The following is a 21,537-nucleotide window of genomic DNA, read 5'->3' as shown; positions in this document are numbered from 1 at the left end:
GACCTACTGTTAAAATAATATTTAAAATAATAATCTATCAACAAGTAGCCTACAATTACGAGAATAAATTCAGTAAATCAATGAAGCCAATAGTGGTTTCAGCTATATTGTTATTGAAACGATGTAGGCCGTATGAGCTTTTAAAACAATAAAAACATATGTCAAATGACTTGAATAGCCTATGGTAAAAGTGTACAAATGTGTATTCGCATCAGTAGCCTAAGTGACTGAAATGCATCAGAAAAGTATTGGAAAGTTCAGGAAAACATCAGGGAAGCTTATCAGGTAGGCTATAGGCCTAATGTGTGTGTAGAGAAGATCTGCATTGCTTTAAATTGCGAGACTAATGATCATGAGCACTCACATCAACTTAGCTAACATTTCCAAGCCTAATTATAACCACATATCCAAAAGGAGATTCAGTGAAAACTAAAATCTGACATTGATTGATTTATCAAGATGAGTTTCCATGCTTGTCTCAAAGCAGCGAAATGACTGACCCAATCAAAACGGTGCTGGAGTTATCAGTTGACCACAGGCTTGACGTGTATTATAACCAGTGGTGTAATGGTATTCTGTTAGGAGCCCTATTAAGCCATCCTTTCTGAATGAAAGTTTGTACCGGCATGAAGCCTATTGGTTAATTAGAATATACATACAATGCATCATCCAAATTGCATGATTGCCTATGCCTACACATACTGTAAGTGGCGAAAGGAACATTTTATATATTTTTTAATCCTAAAACACCAAATTAGGCCATTAGGCCTTATCATAAATTAGGCCATCATCAGTGTCAATCGTGAATGATAATTATTCACGTTTTACAGGTTAAATGTCCATGCTGCATGCAGCCAACCATTTAATCCCAATCAGTTTCATGGGGATATGCATTTTGATCTTCTTGAATGATGTAAGGGTGGCTAACTGGGCTAACTAATTGAATTTTAGAGCAGATGGAGTTAAACACAACCACAGCATGAGAAGAGAAAAACATTTCAGCACAATCATCCTACATTGTCATAAGGAATGACATGGTATTTTTTTATAACAGTAGCCTGACATTATCATGCTATTATATTCGGTTTGTTATGTAAAATACTAATTAATCTTTAAGTGATCTTGTGAGACATAGCACTGCACCAGCACCCCTGATTATAACGATTGGATGATATTGGAAGCTTCACCTAATCAAAGCTCGAGGAACTAAGTGGTACAATTTCTTTTACACAATTTCAGCAGCAGAGCAAAAGATTTGGGAATGACCCAAAATCATTCTGGGCGTCCTGGTGATGTCCATGGTTCACAGAATTGTCGATTCGGCAGTCTCGTCCAGATCATCATGGCATTTGTAGTTCTTTATGATAGCCACATTACCAGCTAGCGTTAGCATTTCATTTTTGGGAGGTAAATACAGGCGACAATATTGATCAAAGTCACATTGTCCTAGAGAGATTTACACGGTTATTAAAATGTCATGCCAGGGTAAGCCTACATGAAACACAGCCCTTATTTTAAGTGTTTCTAAAATCCACTATGGGAAAGATGAACGGGGAAAATGATTGGAACCGTTTCCTTGTTTAACCGCTAGGTTTTATGACATCTTTACAGTTTAGTAATTTAGCAGACGCTCTTATCCAGAGCAACTTACAGTAGTGAATGCATACATTTCATATTTTTTTTCTCAAACCCACAACCCTGGCGTTCCAAACACCATGCTCTACCAACTGAGCCACACGGGACATGACTCATGCTGTGGTACTCTATTGATACCCTAGTTTCTCTCTGGGAGTTTAGTCAGCAACACGTGACAGTGGAGTGCCCTCAGAGTTTGTAGGGGTGAGGGTATGGTTTGGGATTTAACGGTATGTCAACAAGGCAGCATGGTGTATCGTGCAGAAACATACATCTCTTTTCCATAAAATATATGTTCGAATTCCCGAACCAATTTTCATTGGGAAGGCAGATTAAGCGGGTTTTTTTTTTTTTTTTATCAAAAAGCAATGACTTTTGCATGTGAAAACATAATCCTTCTCATTCCCCCACGTGCTTTATCTAGTCTAGGCTACGTCACTCGTTTTGAGCGGATTTTGCCGCGTTCATATACTAATCGGAACTAGTTAACTCTGACATTTCCGATTTGCTACCTGGTTGTAGTTATACACCTGTCACGTTCAACCGTTTAACAAATCGGACATTTCAGAGTTTCCTTGTTCCGACTGGCACATGAACATGGCATTTGAACCTGGCTCACACCCGGGAGGCAGCCCGGTTCCAAAATGAATGCAATCACGTTTTACTCAAGTAAACTCCTCCGACCTGGGAAACCCGGGTCAGATTATCGAATCCCCTCATTGAAGCGCGATCATCGTTTTCTTGACATTGTCACTTAAGCCGTTGCCAGAGTAAATTCAGTAAATAGTTCAATTGAAATGGTTACTATGGCAACAAAAGGAAGCGTTATTGAAATTACCTCAGAGTAAAGATAGCAGGTCTACGCCTCTTTTTTTTAACTATGTACATGTAACATTTGTAGGATTTCCTTCACACAGTGTAAGCCGTAGTAGGTCATGTAAACTAAGTACGTAGCTAGCTAGTTAAAGTGAGTTAGAACGCAAGAAGTTGCTAGATACTTCAAACGACTGCTATCCATCGCTACCGCTATTAGCTACATTGAGACTACCGCCACGTCTTGACAAGACTCTTGTCTGCCTAATGATCCTTTCAATGGCTGCTGCTAAAAAACGTACTATATCGGGCATCGAAGATGTGAGAGACAGAAAAGCAAAGGTTATCAAAGACAGCGGTGAGAAGAGACACATCGCAGCCCTGATCCTCGCGAGGGGAGGCAGTAAGGGGATCCCCCTGAAGAATATCAAAGTTCTCGCCGGTGTCCCCCTCATTGGATGGGTTCTGAGAGCTGCAGTGGACTCCAAACAGTTTGACAGGTAATTCAGTTCAATCTTTGGTCAAATGTATTTCTAATCTAGCTACGGTATATGGACTTGCTCTGACGCTTTTGTTAATAGTAACGTTAGTTAGCTGCACCAAATGCATGTTACATTCTTGTTTTGGGTACACTGATATTTTTGTGATAGTGATAGTCAACGTTGCATATGATGATGCATCTGTCATAACCAGGGGAGAAAGTACAGTAAGACTTGCCAAACGTCAATACACTTGTTGGTGTTTTGTGTAACAGATGTCTCTCTTTCCATTCACCACTGTTTGGAGGTTGGAAATATGTTGCGTGTGGATGGGATTGTAAAGGACTCCTTTGCATATGATTGTTTGACAATCAGATGCAAACATCATGGCTGGTTGTGTTTATGCCACAATAAAAGGTGATACATTTTAAAAGTCAAATGACAAATCTTTATGACTAGGCCCACAGAGATGCTATTGAATGAATAGAGATTCTAAATATAATTATATGATTAGGACCCACGGCCGGCACATCTAGAGCGGAAGTTTGACTAGGGCGGCATTTCCCGAGCAAAACTGACCAAGACGCACCCACAACAACACATAACACCTCACATTATTCTGCTCCAAAACAATGGTACTTTGCTATTCTATCACATTTAATTGAGCTTTTCACTTTCTGAAAAGAGAATATGATTAAACTCAGCCAGCTTTTAGGGAAGCAATTATGTTGTTGAGTTAAGCAACGGATGAGTTGCCGGCTGTTAAAGCTAACATTTTTCTTCTTCGTCGAGCCTCTGTCTGGATGGAAAGGTAACTTTTGAAACTGCCATGCTTAGATTCACAAGGCGTCTAATATTTAATGATTTGCAAACATTAACCGTTTCGTTGCAAACAAGACACTCTGGTTTGATATTGAAGAAATTTGGTAAGAATACCTATTCCTCTGTCCATTCTTCCTGGAAACTTCTATTTGCATTTCCACCTTTCTTTTGAAACTTTTTCAGTGACATTTTGTCTTGATTGCAAGCTGTTTTACCCCAATCAACGCACAAAGAAAAATAACAAAATAATTTAATAGAGACATTACTGATTTTATCAGTGTAATCAGATTGAAAATATTAGGATATGTTATTGACATTATATAGCCTAGTAACCAGATGTGTTAAAATGAGTTTAATTTGTAGTGTAATAATTTTTACATTTACATTTAAGTCATTTAGCAGACGCTCTTATCCAGAGCGACTTACAAAATGGTGTATTCACCTTATGATATCCAGTGGAACAACCACTTTACAATAGTGCATCTAAATCTTTTAAGGGGGGGGGTTAGAAGGATTACTTTATCCTATCCTAGGTATTCCTTAAAGAGGTGGGGTTTCAGGTGTCTCCGGAAGGTGGTGATTGACTCCGCTGTCCTGGCGTCGTGAGGGAGCTTGTTCCACCATTGGGGTGCCAGAGCAGCGAACAGTTTTGACTGGGCTGAGCGGGAACTGTGCTTCCTCAGAGGTAGGGGGGCCAGCAGGCCAGTGGTGGATGAACGCAGTGCCCTTGTTTGGGTGTAGGGCCTGATCAGAGCCTGAAGGTATGGAGGTGCCGTTCCCTTCACAGCTCCGTAGGCAATCACCATGGTCTTGTAGCGGATGCGAGCTTCAACTGGAAGCCAGTGGAGAGAGCGGAGGAGCGGGGTGACGTGAGAGAACTTGGGAAGGTTGAACACCAGACGGGCTGCGGCGTTCTGGATGAGTTGTAGGGGTTTAATGGCACAGGCAGGGAGCCCAGCCAACAGCGAGTTGCAGTAATCCAGACGGGAGATGACAAGTGCCTGGATTAGGACCTGCGCCGCTTCCTGTGTGAGGCAGGGTCGTACTCTGCGAATGTTGTAGAGCATGAACCTACAGGATCGGGTCACCGCCTTGATGTTAGTGGAGAACGACAGGGTGTTGTCCAGGATCACGCCAAGGTTCTTAGCACTCTGGGAGGAGGACACAAGGGAGTTGTCAACCGTGATGGCGAGATCATGGAACGGGCAGTCCTTCCCCAGGAGGAAGAGCAGCTCCGTCTTGCCGAGGTTCAGCTTGAGCTGGTGATCCGTCATCCACACTGATATGTCTGACAGACATGCAGAGATGCGATTCGCCGCCTGGTTATCAGAAGGGGGAAAGGAGAAGATTAATTGTGTGTCGTCTGCATAGCAATGATAGGAGAGACCATGTGAGGATATGACAGAGCCAAGTGACTTGGTGTATAGCGAGAATAGGAGAGGGCCTAGAACAGAGCCCTGGGGGACACCAGTGGTGAGAGCGCATGGTGCGGAGACAGATTCTCGCCACGCCACCTGGTAGGAGCGACCTGTCAGGTAGGACGCAATCCAAGCGTGGGCCGCGCCGGAGATGCCCAACTCGGAGAGGGTGGAGAGGAGGATCTGATGGTTCACAGTATCAAAGGCAGCAGATAGGTCTAGAAGGATGAGAGCAGAGGAGAGAGAGTTAGCTTTAGCAGTGCGGAGAGCCTCCGTGACACAGAGAAGAGCAGTCTCAGTTGAATGCCCAGTCTTGAAACCTGACTGATTAGGATCAAGAAGGTCATTCTGAGAGAGATAGCAGGAGAGCTGGCCAAGGACGGCACGTTCAAGAGTTTTGGAGAGAAAAGAAAGAAGGGATACTGGTCTGTAGTTGTTGACATCGGAGGGATCGAGTGTAGGTTTTTTCAGAAGGGGTGCAACTCTCGCTCTCTTGAAGACGGAAGGGACGTAGCCAGCGGTCAAGGATGAGTTGATGAGCGAGGTGAGGAAGGGGAGAAGGTCTCCGGAAATGGTCTGGAGAAGAGAGGAGGGGATAGGGTCAAGTGGGCAGGTTGTTGGGCGGCCGGCCGTCACAAGACGCGAGATTTCATCTGGAGAGAGAGGGGAGAAAGAGGTCAAAGCACAGGGTAGGGCAGTGTGAGCAGGACCAGCGGTGTCGTTTGACTTAGCAAACGAGGATCGGATATCGTCAACCTTCTTTTCAAAATGGTTGACGAAGTCATCCGCAGAGAGGGAGGAGGGGGGGAGGGGGAGGAGGATTCAGGAGGGAGGAGAAGGTAGCAAAGAGCTTCCCTAGGGTTAGAGGCAGATGCCTGGAATTTAGAGTGGTAGAAAGTGGCTTTAGCAGCAGAGACAGAAGAGGAGAATGTAGAGAGGAGTGAGTGAAAGGATGCCAGGTCCGCAGGGGAGGCGAGTTTTCCTCCATTTCCGCTCGGCTGCCCGGAGCCTTGTTCTGTGAGCTCGTAGTGAGTCGTCGAGCCACGGAGCAGGAGGGGAGGACCGAGCCGGCCTGGAGGATAGGGGACAGAGAAAATCAAAGGATGCAGAAAGGGAGGAGAGGAGGGTTGAGGAGGCAGAATCAGGAGATAGGTTGGAGAAGGTTTGAGCAGAGGGAAGAGATGATAGGATGGAAGAGGAGAGAGTAGCGGGAGAGAGAGAGCGAAGGTTGGGACGGCGCAATACCATCCGAGTAGGGGCAGAGTGAGAAGTGTTGGATGAGAGCAAGAGGGAAAAGGATACAAGGTAGTGGTCGGAGATTTGGAGGGGAGTTGCAATGAGATTAGTGGAAGAACAGCATCTAGTAAAGATGAGGTCAAGCGTATTGCCTGCCTTGTGAGTAGGGGGGGAAGGTGAGAGGGTGAGGTCAAAAGAGGAGAGGAGTGGAAAGAAGGAGGCAGAGAGGAATGAGTCAAAGGTAGACGTGGGGAGGTTAAAGTCACCCAGAACTGTGAGAGGTGAGCCATCCTCAGGAAAGGAACTTATCAAGGCGTCAAGCTCATTGATGAACTCTCCAAGGGAACCTGGAGGGCGATAAATGATAAGGATGTTAAGCTTGAAAGGGCTGGTAACTGTGACAGCATGGAATTCAAATGAGGAGATAGACAGATGGGTCAGGGGAGAAAGCGAGAATGTCCACTTGGGAGAGATGAGGATTCCAGTGCCACCACCCCGCCGGCTCGATGCTCTAGGGGTATGCGAGAACACGTGGGCAGACGAAGAGAGAGCAGTAGGAGTAGCAGTGTTATCTGTGGTAATCCATGTTTCCGTCAGCGCCAGGAAGTCTAGGGACTGGAGGGTAGCATAGGCTGAGATGAACTCAGCCTTGTTGGCTGCAGACCGGCAGTTCCAGAGGCTGCCGGAGACCTGGAACTCCACGTGGGTCGTGCGCGCTGGGACCACCAGGTTAGAGTGGCAGCGGCCACGCGGTGTGAAGCGTTTGTATGGCCTGTGCAGAGAGGAGAGAACAGGGATAGACAGACACATAGTTGACAAGCTACAGAAGTGTTGTTTCTTGTATTATTGTCTCCTGTGTCTTTAGAGAACTGTTTCACTTTGATATCCTTTTTCTTCTGTCCTGATTTTCTCTTTCTTTTCTTCTGTTAACTAGATATTCTTTGTTGTTCTTCGTTAGCTAGCTAGCTTCTTCCAAAAGAGTCCCTAGCAACTGCTTAGCAACTGGTAAACAATTCAGCTTGCTAAGATAACTACAATTTTATGAAAAATAGTTATTTTTCAAAAGCCTATCTTCTTTGTTTGTTGCTTGTTTTTTCTCCTATTCAGTCTTGCAGTTTTCTTTTGCTTTTTTCCGATGTACTTCACTCTAAAAACCATGTAAATTTCAATATTTGTAGGAGCTCATTTTTCAGCTGCTGCTGCTCAAATTGGAGTTCCGGAACATAATAATAATGAATGGGGCCACTATTATGTTCTGTTCTCCCGACTATTAGCTGAGAAAAAAACTGGCCTAAGGCCAAACCTATTGCCAACCCCTCCATTACACTATTCTAGTTTAGGGGGAAAGGAGGGGGACGGCAATTTTTTGTCTTGCCTAGGGCAGCAGAACGTCCAGAGCCGGTCCTGTTAGGCCCATACATTGTTTTAGTACACGCATGTTCACACATAGGAGGTTCCAAACGGGGAAGAAATGACATCTACTTTAACTCCTGGTCATAACTATACATTATTAACTGTTTGTTGTGTAAATATGTATACCCATGTCAGATTCTCATTGAGAGAGTTTGTCTGAAAGTTAGTGTACTGTCTCTGAATGAACCCCTGGTTTGGGCTTGGCCACACAAGACTGGATTGCACTGATGTAGCCTACTTGTTACAAAGCCTGAGGAATCAACTTCTTCCGTTCTTTCTCCCAGTGTGTGGGTATCAACTGACCATGATGACATTGAGAAGGTAGCGAAGGCATGGGGAGCTCAGGTTCACCGCAGGAGCCCAGAGGTGTCCAAAGACTCCTCCAGCTCTCTCGACACCATCCAGGAATTCGTCCGATTAAACCCAGGTAGGGGGTGAACGTCAAGTGTATTTCCTTGATTCCTCATGTCCTCTCTCCTTGCCTCCTTCTCAAAATGCATTAGAGGAGGAGATCTGAGTGGAGGAACCTTTGAGAAGGAGCCGAGGAGGGAGGCGTGAGGAATCAAGCTAGCTTGGCTAAGGCTCTGGGACAGTATGTATCAAGCATCTCAGAGTAGGAATACTGATCTGGGATCAGGTCCCCCCTGTCCATGTAGTCTTATTTGTTGTGATCTATGAGCTAAATCAGCACTCCAACTCCGAGACACGTGAACCATACGACCTCCAGGGCCGCAGAGCATGCTGCTGTTTTTCCTTCCTCCTTTTTAATCAGAACCTGAGGACACCAGTCTGGGAAACCAGGTGTGTGGTCTGACTCACCACTCTCCAGCCAATCAGTGACAGTTATTGTGCCCCCTGCACAGTTGTGCACCACTGATCTTGCTCACATGATAATTCTCACATGCTATTTTCTTGTAACCTCTATGGGCTAGCGTCCCACCTACTCAACAGCCAGTGTAATCCCGTGGCGCGATATTCAAATACCTCAAAAATGCAAAGAATTCAATTTTTCAAACATATGACTATTTTACACCATTTTAAAGACAAGACTCTCGTTAATCTAACCACACTGTCCGATTTCAAAAAGGCTTTACAACGAAAGCAAAACATTAGATTATGTCAGCAGAGTACCCAGCCAGAAATAATCAGACACCCATTTTTCAAGCTAGCATATAATGTCACATAAACCCAAACCACAGCTAAATGCAGCACTAACCTTTGATGATCTTCATCAGATGACAACCCTAGGACATTATGTTATACAATACATGCATGTTTTGTTCAATCAAGTTCATATTTATATCAAAAACCAGCTTTTTACATTAGCATGTGACTAGCATGTGACTAGCATTCCCACCGAACACTGCCGGTGTATTGACTAAATTACTCACGATAAACGTTCACAAAAAACATAACAATTATTTTAAGAATTATAGATACAGAACTCCTTTATGCACTCGATATGTCCGATTTTAAAATAGCTTTTCGGTGAAAGCACATTTTGCAATATTCTAAGTAGATAGCCCGGCATCACAGGGCTAGCTATTTAGACACCCAGCAAGTTTAGCACTCACCAAAGTCAGATTTACTATAAGAAAAATGTTATTACCTTTGCTGTTCTTCGTCAGAATGCACTCCCAGGACTTCTACTTCAATAACAAATGTTGGTTTGGTCCAAAATAATCCATTGTTATATCCAAATAGTGGCGTTTTGTTCGTGCGTTCAAGACACTATCCGAAAGGGTAAATAAGGGTGACGAGCATGGCGCATTTCGTGACAAAAAAATTCTAAATATTCCATTACCGTACTTCGAAGGATGTCAACCGCTGTTTAAAATCAATTTTTATGCCATTTTTCTCGTAAAAAAGCGATAATATTCCGACCGGGAAAGCGTGTATACGTACAAAGAGAGAGAAAATAAAAACATCTCGTGCCCTCGTGCACGAGCCTGAGTCTCAGAGTACTCTGACCGGCCACTATCCAAACGCGATAATGTGTTTCAGCCTGGGGCTGCCTCGATATCATTCAGCTTTTTCCCGGGCTCTGAGAGCCTATGGGAGCCGTAGGAAGTGTCACGTTACAGCAAAGATCCTCAGTCTTCAATAAAAAGAGCCAAGATGAACAACAACAGGCCACTTCCTGTTCAGAATCTTCTCAGGTTTTTGCCTGCCATATGAGTTCTATTATACTCACAGACACCATTCAAACAGTTTTAGAAACTTTAGGGTGTTTTCTATCCAAAGCCAATAATTATATGCATATTCTAGTTACTGGGCAGGAGTAGTAACCAGATTAAATCGGGTACGTTTTTTATCCGGCCGTGTCAATACTGCCCCCTAGCCCTAACAGGTTAATTCAATTTCTAATACCATAACCCTAATCCCAACCCTAGGAAAGTGTTGCATATCAATCAGTCAATCACATTTCTTTATAAAGCCCCTTTTTACGTCAGCAGAAGACACAAAGTGCTTATCCAGAAACCCAGGCTAAAACCCAAAAGAGTAAGCAATGCAGATGTAGAAGCACGTCTGGTATTAACAGAGTTTCAGGTGGTAGATTGATAGAGTGAGAGCGGCTATAGACAATCCATGAATAGGGGGCTATCCAAATGAAGTGGGACCTACTCCATAAATACAGATGTCAACAGTAACCATGTAGATTTATTCATGTCATATTATATGTGGCTACCTGATTAAATAATGGATAAATCAAATATATTTTGTGTTGTCCTCCTCCAGAGGTGGATGTGATCTGTCACATCCAGGCCACGTCTCCCTGCCTGCACCCCTTCCACCTGAAGGAGGCCTGGAGATGATCACCAAGCAGGGCTTCACGTCCGTCTTCTCTGTGGTCCGACAACACCACTTCCGCTGGCAGGAGGTGAAGAAAGGAGGTACGGTATAGCCATGTGTTATGTTTAGGACCATACACTTATTATCAGTTAGTTAACTGGAGAGGTTCCAACAAACTTAATGTACAGGTCTGTCAGGAGATCTGAAGGGTCAGTCCCTTCACTTGTCCTTTAAACTGCTGCACAAGTTTCCTAAGCATGACTAAGCAGACACAGATACAAGGAATTAGTATCAGGGTGGGAGAGTGTATCTAGTTCCTCTTCTGCTTGACCCGCACCCTGTGAACAAACCATAAGCACATCGCAACTTAATAACACAAAACAACAATTCTCATTGTCAGACAGTTTACAGAACATGCCAACCTTGAGAAAGAACACAATGTGTACAGCATATAACATTTTCCACTACACTGCCTGAGGAAAAACTGTCCCTCACTTTATAAGTAGGGTCAGGAGTTTGGCCTGACCATGTGACCAGAGGCAGGAAAACTCTAGTGCCCTAGATGTTTTGTGTTTGAAATCACCTACCCATCATATCTTGATGTAAGATGCTAATGTTCAATGATAAAGGATTGTGTTTATAAGAGCGTCTGCTAAATGACTAACATGTACAGTTGAAGTAGGAAGTTTACATACACTTAGGTTGGAGTCATTAAAACAAATTTTTCAACCACTCCACAAATTTCTTGTTAACAAACTATAGTTTTGGCAAGTCGGTTAGGACATCTACTTTGTGCATGACACAAGTAATTTTTCCAACAATTGTTTACAGACAGATTATTTCACTTATAATTCACAATTCCAGTGAGTCAGAAGTTTACATACACTAAGTTGACTGCCTTTAAACAGCTTGGAAAATTCCAGAAAATTATGTCATGGCTTTAGAAACTTCTGATAGGCTAATGGACATAATTTGAGTCAATTGGAGGTGTACCTGTGGATGTATTTCAAGGCCTACCTTCAAACTCAGTGCCTCTTTGCTTGACGTCATGGGAAAATCAAAAGAAATCAGCCAAGACCTCAGAAAAAAAATGGTAGACCTCCACAAGTCTGGTTCATCCTTGGGAGGAATTTCCAAATGCCTGAAGGTACCACGTTCTTCTGTACAAACTATAGTACGCAAGTATAAACACCATCGGACCATGCAGCCGTCATACCGCTCAGGAAGGAGACGCGTTCTGTCTCCTAGAGATGAACGTACTTTGGTGCGAAAAGTGCAAATAAATCCCAGAACAACAGCAAAGGACCTTGTGAAGATGCTGGAGGAAACAGGTACAAAAGTATCTATATTCACAGTAAAACGAGTCCTATATCGACATAACCTGAAAGGCCGCTCAGCAAGGAAGAAGTCACTGCTCCAAAACTGCCATAAAAAAGACAAACTATGGTTTGCAACTGCACATGGGGACAAAGATTGTACTTTTTGGAGAAATGTCTTCTGGTCTGATGAAACAAAAATAGAACTGTTTGGCCATAATGACCATCGTTATGTTTGGAGGAAAAAGGGGGAGGCTTGCAAGCCGAAGAATACCATCCCAACCGTGAAGCACAGGGGTGGCAGCATCAAGTTGTGGGGGTGCTTTGCTGCAGAAGGGACTGGTGCACTTCACAAAATAGATGGTATCACGAGGCAGGAAAATTATGTGGATATATTGAAGCAACACCTCAAGACATCAGTCAGGAAGTTAAAGCTTGGTCGTAAAGGGGTCTTCCAAATGGACAATGACCCCAAGCATACTTCCAAAGTTGTGTCAAAATGGCTTAAGGACAACAAAGTCAAGGTATTGGAGTGGCCATCACAAAGCCCTGATCTCAATCCCATAGAAAATTTGTAGGCAGAACTGAAAAGGCGTGTGCAAGCAAGGAGGCCTATAAACCTGACTCAGTTACACCAGTTCTGTCAGGAGGAATAGGCCGAAATTCACCCAACTTGTGGAAGGCTACCTGAAACGTTTGACCCAAGTTAAACAATTTAAAGGCAATGCTACCAGATACTAATTGAGTGTATGTAAACTTCTGACCCATTGGGAATGTGATGAAATAAATAAAAGCTGAAATAAATCATTCTCTCTACTATTATTCTGACATTTCACATTCTTAAAATAAAGTGGTGATCCTAACTGAGCTAAAACATGGAATTTTTACCTGGATTAAATGTCAGGAATTGTGAAAAACTGAGTTTAAATGTATTTGGCTAAGGTGTATGTAAACTTCTGACTTCAACTGTAAATATAGTACCTTTCACAAGCACATTACATGGAAGTAACTCCATCCACCTCTAATCACTGTGTATCACAATAGAGAGATGAGGGGTGTTTAGACAAATTAGTTTTTCTCCTGACCAGGAAGTAGTCTGGTTTCTAGTTATGACCTATAACATTGATTATGTGTTCTCTCTCCTGTTCAGGTAGTGTAGCCACCCAGCCTCTGAACTTAGACCCGTCTAACAGGCCCCGGAGACAGGACTGGGATGGAGAGCTGTGTGAGAACGGATCTTTCTACATTTATACCAGAGCGACGACAGAGAGAGGCCTGCAGGTAACTGGCACAATACCCCATCAGGGCCCATAGTCACAAAGCGTTTCAGGATAGGAGTACTGGTCTAGGATCAGTTTTCCCTTTTCAATGAGCACTCAACACGCTGCGCCTTGGTCCCCTTTATACGACGCTGTTACAGAACTACCCATCAAGACTGGACTAAACAGTGTGGATCAGAGGACTGGACCTGGGAAGAGATCCTGGATGGGGCAGGACCTTGGACAAGGCCGGGGGAGTATCGCCGCCCGCAGGAGGAGATAGAGGCAGCGAGGGCGGAACGGCGATACTGGGAGGAACGGGCAAGAAAGCAACAGGAGCCCGAGAGGCAGCGGCAAAACATTCTTTGGGGGGGCACACGGGTAGATTGGCTAAGGCGGGTTTAAGACCTGAGCCAACTCCCAGTGCTTGCCGTGGGGAGCGAGTGACTGAACAAGCACCGTGTTATGCGGTGATGCGCACTCACAGCCCGGTGCGCTCGGTGCAAGCTCCTCACCGTTGTCGTGCTAAGGTTGGCACTCAGCCAGCAAGGAATATGCCTGCTCAGCATTCCTGCCCTCCAGTGCGCCTCCATAGCCTGTGCTTGCTCCACGTCCTGTGCTTGCTCCTCGCACTCTCCCTCCAGTGCGCCTCCATAGCCCAGTACGGCCGGTGCCTGCTCTGAGCACCCGGTCCTCAGTGCGTCTCTCCAGTCCGGTGAGACCTGTTCCAGCTCCATGAGTAAAGCCTCCAGTGATAATCTATGGTCCGAAGCCTGTAGAGATGATCCATGGCACGAAGCCTCCAGTGATAATCTATGGTCCGAAGCCTGTAGAGATGATCCATGGCACGAAGCCTCCAGAGGTAATCCATGGCCCGGAGCCTGTAGGGATAATCCATGGCAGGAAGCCTGTAGGGATTATCCATGGTCCGGAGCCTGTAGGGATAATCCATGGTAAGAAGCCTGTAGGGATAATCCATGGCCCGGAGCCTGTAGAGATGATCCATGGTACGAAGCCTCCAGTGATGATCCATGGCACGGAACCTGTATTGATGATCCATGGCATGGAGCCTGCAGCAACGGTCCCTAGTCCGGAACCTACAACGACGCTCTCCAGTCCGGAGCCTCCTGCGACGCTTCTCAGTCCGGAGCCTCCAGCGACGCTCCTCAGTCCGGAGCCTCCAGCGACTCTCCCCAGTCCGGAGCCTTCAGCGACGCTCCCCAGGTCCGGAGCCTTCAGCGACGCTCCCCAGCTCCGGAGCCTCCAGCGACGCTCCCCAGGTCCGGAGCCTCCAGCGACGCTCCCCAGGTCCGGAGCCTCCAGCGACGCTCCCCAGGTCCGGAGCCTGGAGTCTTCAGCGGCGGTCCGCAGCCCGGAGTCTTCAGCGGCAGTCCGCAGCCCGGAGTCTTCAGCGACGATTCAGTTGGCGTTCCAAAGCCTCCGGCGATGATCCACGGTCTGGTTCCTCCGGACACACAGAAGCGGGGGGATAAGCGGGCGGTGGGGGTGCTACGCCCTGAACCGGAGCCGCCGCTAATTATAGATGCCCACCCGGGCCCTCCCCTATAGGTTCAGGTTTGCGGCCGGGAGTCCGCACCTTTGAGGAGGGGGTACTGTCACGCTCTGACCTAGGAGAGCTGTGTTTTCTCTGTTTAGTTAGGTCAGGGTGTGATAGGTGGGTGGGCATTCTATGTTTTGTTTTTCTATGTTTTGGCCAGGTATGGTTTCTAATCAGAGGCAGCTGTCTATCGTTTTCTCTGATTGGAAGTCATACTTAGGCAGCCTGTTTTTCCCTTTGTTTTCGTGGGTAGTTGTTTTCTGTTTTGTTTAAGGACCTGACAGAACTGTTGGCTGTTGTTTTGTTTTCTTTGTTTAAGTGTTTTCATTAAAAGTAAAGATGAGCACTCAACCCGCTGCGCCTTGGTCCCCTTTATACGACGCCCGTTACATGTGTATGTCTGTTGCTGGTGGTGAACCCTATTCCCCTCGGGATCAATAAAGTGTATTCATTCAGTGGATCTGAGCCTGACTAGAAACAACATACACACTGAGAGATGGACTGATCTGTGATACTACTAGATATTCTATTGTCAACTGGTGTTGTGACTGCTAATAGAAATGCCCTTTGTGTTGTTGTCCTTCTCAGGGGGGGAAGTGGGCTTACTATGAGATGCTGCCAGAGTACAGTGTGGATATTGATGTGGATATCGACTGGCCCGTGGCAGAACAGAGAGTACTGTAGTAGTCTGAAATCACTGACCTGGAGTTTCAATCTCTCTCTCTGTCTGTCTGTCTCTGTCTGTCTCTGTCTGTCTCTGTCTGTCTGTCTGTCTGTCTGTCTGTCTGTCTGTCTGTCTGTCTGTCTGTCTGTCTGTCTGTCTGTCTGTCTGTCTGTCTGTCTGTCTGTCTGTTTATTTGCATGCACTTGAAATATAATTAGATTTTGTGGTAAAGCAACACAATGAACAATGCTGTAACACAGAGGAGTGGTTGTCCAAATGTATTTCCCTGTGTGTGTTGTACCTCGCCAGGTTTGGTTACTTTGGTCTGGACAAGCCTGAGATGTATTTCCCTGTGTGTTGTTCCTCTCCAGGTTTGGTTACTTTGGTCTGGACAAGCCTGAGATGTATTTCCCTGTGTGTGTTGTTTCTCTCCAGGTTTGGTTACTTTGGTCTGGACAAGCCTGAGGTGTATTTCCCTGTGTGTGTTGTACCTCTCCAGGTTTGGTTACTTTGGTCTGGACAAGCCTGAGATGTATTTCCCTGTGTGTGTTGTTTCTCTCCAGGTTTGGTTACTTTGGTCTGGACAAGCCTGAGATGTATTTCCCTGTGTGTGTTGTTTCTCTCCAGGTTTGGTTACTTTGGTCTGGACAAGCCTGAGGTGTATTTCCCTGTGTGTGTTGTTTCTCTCCAGGTTTGGTTACTTTGGTCTGGACAAGCCTGAGATGTATTTCCCTGTGTGTGTTGTACCTCTCCAGGTTTGGTTACTTTGGTCTGGACAAGCCTGAGGTGTATTTCCCTGTGTGTGTTGTTTCTCTCCAGGTTTGGTTACTTTGGTCTGGACAAGCCTGAGTTGTATTTCTCTGTGTGTTGTTTCTCTCCAGGTTTGGTTACTTTGGTCTGGACAAGCCTGAGGTGGTGCGTCTGCTGCTGTGTAAAGTCTCAGGCTGTCTGACTGACGGCCGCGTCCTCATCTCTGTCTCTGGAGAGGAGATGGTCTCAGTCAACACCAGAGATACTATGGGTATCCGCATGCTGCAGAGAGAGGGGGTGGAGGTACAGATACTGTACATACAGAACAAACACACTGCAGAGAGAGGGAGTGGAGGTACAGATACTGTACATACAGAACAAACACACTGCAGAGAGAAGGGGTGGAGGTACAGATACTGTACATACAGAATGTATAGAACAAACACACTGCAGAGAGAGGGGGTGGAGGTACAGATACTGTACATACAGAACAAACACACTGCAGAGAGAGGGAGTGGAGGTACAGATAATGTACATACAGAACAAACACACTGCAGAGAGAGGGAGTGGAGGTACAGATACTGTACATACAGAACAAACACACTGCAGAGAGAGGGAGTGGAGGTACAGATACTGTACATACAGAACAAACACACTGCAGAGAGAGGGAGTGGAGGTACAGATACTGTACATACAGAATGTATAGAACAAACACACTGCAGAGAGAGGGAGTAGAGATACAAAGATAATGTGATGAATACTGGTGATTCATTCATTGTATTTTAAAAGATCACATTGGGAGCGGAAAACAGTGACAGACAGGTGTTACTTAATTTTTTTACGACTGCTACCACAAATTAATGTATTGTCTGTGTTGTAATGTCTATGTTGTATCGTTTATGTTGTATGGTCTATGTTGTAATGTCTATGTTGTAATAGGAATTTACAGGTGAACAAAAAGGAGAGCAGTCATTGGTAAAGTCAATCAAAAATCATTCTGGTTTATTAAAGTTGCAACAGGGAGACAGACACCTCAAGCCCATAAGCAGAGAAAATGTATCTTGGGAGACAGACCCTTTCTATCCTAATCAGACAGCACCACATGTTCTGTAAACACCAGCTCAGAGGCTTGTGGGAAGACAAAACAAAAGGCAGTGACTTGTCCAGCTGCTACAGAATCAACCGAGTTCACACAATGTCAATACAATACAACAGTGAATAATCAGTGTCCTCAGACCTGGTACCTCCAGTCTGGTGTTAATCACTATCAACAGATAAGACAATAATCCATAACATTCACTATCAAGTCTAGTGACCATCAACCTGCACCTTGAATGTTACAAACAGAACACTGGGAATGATTTGTATTACAGAACTCTAAATACTGTATGTTAAACATTGTGTTAATCCCTCTGAACTGAATATGAACTTATATTTCCCCATTACACTCAGTCTGTACAATACATAGAAAATACACTACAAAACAGAGCTCACATAGAAAACAGAGCTCCCATACAAAACAGAGCTCACATAGAAAACAGAGCTCCCATACAAAACAGAGCTCACATAGAAAACAGAGCTCACATAGAAAACAGAGCTCCCATACAAAACAGAGCTCCCATACAAAACAGAGCTCACATAGAAAACAGAGCTCCCATACAAAACAGAGCTCACATAGAAAACAGAGCTCCCATATAAAACAGAGCTCACATAGAAAACAGAGCTCACATAGAAAACAGAGCTCCCATACAAAACAGAGCTCCCATACAAAACACAGAGCATAAACATTTGTTTTATTCTGTCTCCTCCAGGTGATCTTGATCTCATCCAGTGAGGACCCTGTGACCAAGGCCCTGGCTGACAAGCTGTCCCAGAGGACAGGCTGCGAGGTCAGGCAGCTGGGCAAGGACATCCAGTGTGAGTTCAAAGCCATGATGGACGACAAGGATCTGGACTGGAAGGAGGTTGCCTATATGGGTAAACTCACTGTTCTTTTCAATAAACAATTTACTACTACTACTACTATTACTGCTACGACTACTACTGCTACTACTACTGCTACTACTGCTACTACTACTGCTACTACGACGACTACTACTACTACTATTACTGCTACGACTACTACTGCTACTACTACAACTACTACTGCTACTACTACTGCTACTACTACTACTACTACTACTGCTACTACTGCGACTACTGCTACTACTTCTACTACTAGTTAGTTATATAGCACAGTTTGAAATATAGTGGAATCTCAAGGTTCTTAACCTTCTATTCTGAGTAATACTTGTGCATTCATGTCAATCAAAACGTTTGAAGATCGTTTTATTTGGAGCCCTTCTGAGATGGAAATCAAATAAAATGTTATTTGTCACATGCGCCGAATACAACAGGTGTAACCTCACAGTGTTTACTCACAATGATTACTTACAAGCCCTAACCAACAATGCAGGTTAAAAAAAATTAAAATACCTAATGAATAAGACTACCTTATACACACAAATGTAAAGGGATGAATATGTACATATAAATATATGGATGAGTGGGCGTAACTGGAAAGACTGGTGGTAATCTTTGATGCCCGGATTCTGAACTCGCCACACAGAGATTGAGATGTTCCCGCCATTCCATTCAACACTAATGATGCGGATTGTTGGGCATGTGAAAACATTTGTGTTGATCTATCAAGGTTGAGATCGAAAGCTGCATTCATATCTGCCCCTATGACCAATTCGTACTCTGAAAGTGATATCAATTCTTTGGTAAGCCCAGCGAAAAAGCTGTCCTCAAAAACAGCGGGTGCATAGATAGACACAAATGCTAATTTCTTTCCATATATAGACGTGTAAATGTAAGCTAAGTAGCCTGAAGTATCCTTGCTAGTCTTTTCGATAACTAAAGTTATATTCTTTTTAATCAAAATAACCGCGTCTTTGGACTTAGAGGCTCCACTAGTCGAAGCAACAACTTTATACACCTTATCCTGTAAGCGGTGGATGTCCCCTACTCAACAATGCAGTTCAAGAAAGAGTTAAGAAAATATTTACCAAATAAACTAAAGTTTAAAATTAACAAAATAACAATAACGAGGCTATATACAGGGGGTACAGGAGTCAATGTGCAGGGGTACAGGTTAGTCGAAGTAATTTGTACATGTAGGTAGGGGTGAAGTGACTATGCATAGATGATAAACAGCGAGTAACAGCAGTGTACAAAACAAATGGAGGGGGGTGTCAACGTAAATAATCTGGTTGCCATTTTATTAATTGTTCAGCAGTCTTATGGCTTGGAGGTGGAAGCTGTTAAGGATCCTTTTGGTCCTAGATTTGGTGCTCCGGTACCGCTTGCCGTGTGGTAGCAGAGAGAACAGTCTATAACTTGGGTGACTGGAGTCATTGACAATTTTTGGCCTTTCCTCTTTCCTCTATTATATAGGTCCTGGATGGCAGGAAGCTTGGCTCCAGTGATGTACTGGGCCGTTCGCACTACCCTCTGTAGCACTTTAAGTTCAGATGCCGAGCAGTTGCCATACCAGGCGGTGATGCAACCGGTCATGGTGCTCTCGATGGTGCAGCTGTAGAACTTTTTTGAGGATCTGGGGACCCATGCCAAATCTTTTCAGTCTGCTGAGGGGGTAAAGGTGTTGTCGTGCCCTCTTCACGACTGTCTTGGTGTGTTTGGACCATGATAGTTAGTTGGTGATGTGGACACCAAGGAACTTGATACTCTCGACCCGCTCTATTACAGCCCCGTCGATGTTAATGGGGGCCTGTTTGGCCGCCTTTTCCTGTAGTCCACGAGCAGCTCATTCTTAGAATACTTCCATAACCACCTTATGGACACTTAAATAGATTTAAAATAAAATTAAAACATATCTCACACCTCCATTTCATCCCTCCATCTCTCCTTCCTACAGGTAATGATGCACCAGATGTTGACTGTCTGAACCTGGCTGGGCTGAGTGCAGTACCCCGGGACGCCCCAGTGGTGGCGATCAACGCTGCTAAATACTCCTGCCACAGTGCTGCAGGCCTGGGGGCTGTGAGGGAGTTTTCTGAACACATCCTGCTGCTCAAGAAGAAGGCCAAGTCTCAGATGGAACAGGACCGCATCCACAGAAATACATTCTAAATGCTAGAATGTGTTCTAAAGTCACAGAGATCCATTCTAAACTCTAGACTGTGTTCTAAAGTCACAGAGATCCATTCTAAACTCTAGAATGTGTTCTAAAGTCACAGAAATACTTTCTAAACTCTAGAATGTGATATAAAGCGGTCATGGGCAAACTTTTTGGCTTGAGGGCCAAACAGATTTTTTGGGGACCGATTTGTTTGTCGAAATCAATTTCTGGGCCAGAAAAGGGGCAGTTATTTTAAAATATATAGGTCCATTATAATTTCTAGATACTTTCTATCTCGTTTTAGACCTTCATGACGAGAAGTGTTTTTTTTACCCAGAATAATAATTTCCCGGCAAAAAAACATTCTTATTCTAAACTTCACATGTAAACTGGAAGAGTTGCATTCTCAATTGCATACTCCTCGCACCCACTCTCCCTGTCTCCTTCTCTTCCCTCTGACATTCTCCAATGATTTTTGAGAAGGAGATGAGGAGAGAGGACTCGGGGAAAATGCAATTGAGAACATCCCCTTGTCATTCATTGTCATGTAAAAAAGGAGTTGACAAGAAAGCAGTAACAGGCTAACACTCAGGATATTGTATTCTAAACTACATTCTATCAATCAGACAAAGTGACAAAGCTTATTGTCATCTCTCTACTTTCTCTGGAGTTCTAGAAATAAGTATATTTACTCACTTTCATGTTCTTAGCTCAGGCTGAAATGTTTTTTCCAGGTTGTCAGGTCAGTGTAGTTTGGGTTTTATAATCACTACATGTTGTGTTGACAAATACAGTATGTACTTTAATTGTCTTTGTTTTAATGAAATGAAGCATATACACTGAGTGTATAAAACATTATGAACACCTGCTCTCTTTTTGACAGACTGACCAGGTGAAAGCTATGATCCCTTATTGATGTCACTTGATAAATCCATCAGTGTAGATGAAGGGGAGGAAACAGGTAAAAACGTTTTTAAGCCTTGAGACATGGATTGTGTGTGTGTGTGCCTTTCAGAGGGTGAATGGGTAAGATAAAATATTTAAGTGCCCTTGAACAGGCTCTGGTAGTAGGTGCCAGGAGGACCGGTTTGTACTGAGAACTGCAACGCTGCTGGGTTTTTCACACTGAACCGTTTCCTGTGTGTATCAAGAATGGTCCATGAACACAACTGTGGGAAGCATTGGAGTCAAAATGGGCCAGAATCCCTGTAGAACGCCTTTGACTCCGTGTAGAGTCCATGTCCTGATGAATTGGGGG

At 44.4% G+C, this 21,537-nt stretch overlaps 1 pseudogene; it reads left to right on the top strand.

The window, feature by feature from the left end:
- Window positions 1-2,392: 2,392 nt before the first annotated feature.
- Window positions 2,393-20,511, top strand: LOC123728264 (N-acylneuraminate cytidylyltransferase-like; annotated as a pseudogene).
- Window positions 20,512-21,537: the final 1,026 nt, after the last annotated feature.

This window comes from Salmo salar, chromosome ssa17, assembly GCF_905237065.1.
Source record: "Salmo salar chromosome ssa17, Ssal_v3.1, whole genome shotgun sequence".
Classification (NCBI taxonomy): domain Eukaryota; kingdom Metazoa; phylum Chordata; class Actinopteri; order Salmoniformes; family Salmonidae; genus Salmo; species Salmo salar.
Note: the sequence above shows the minus strand (reverse complement) of the source record. Positions and strands in the feature narration are given on the sequence as shown.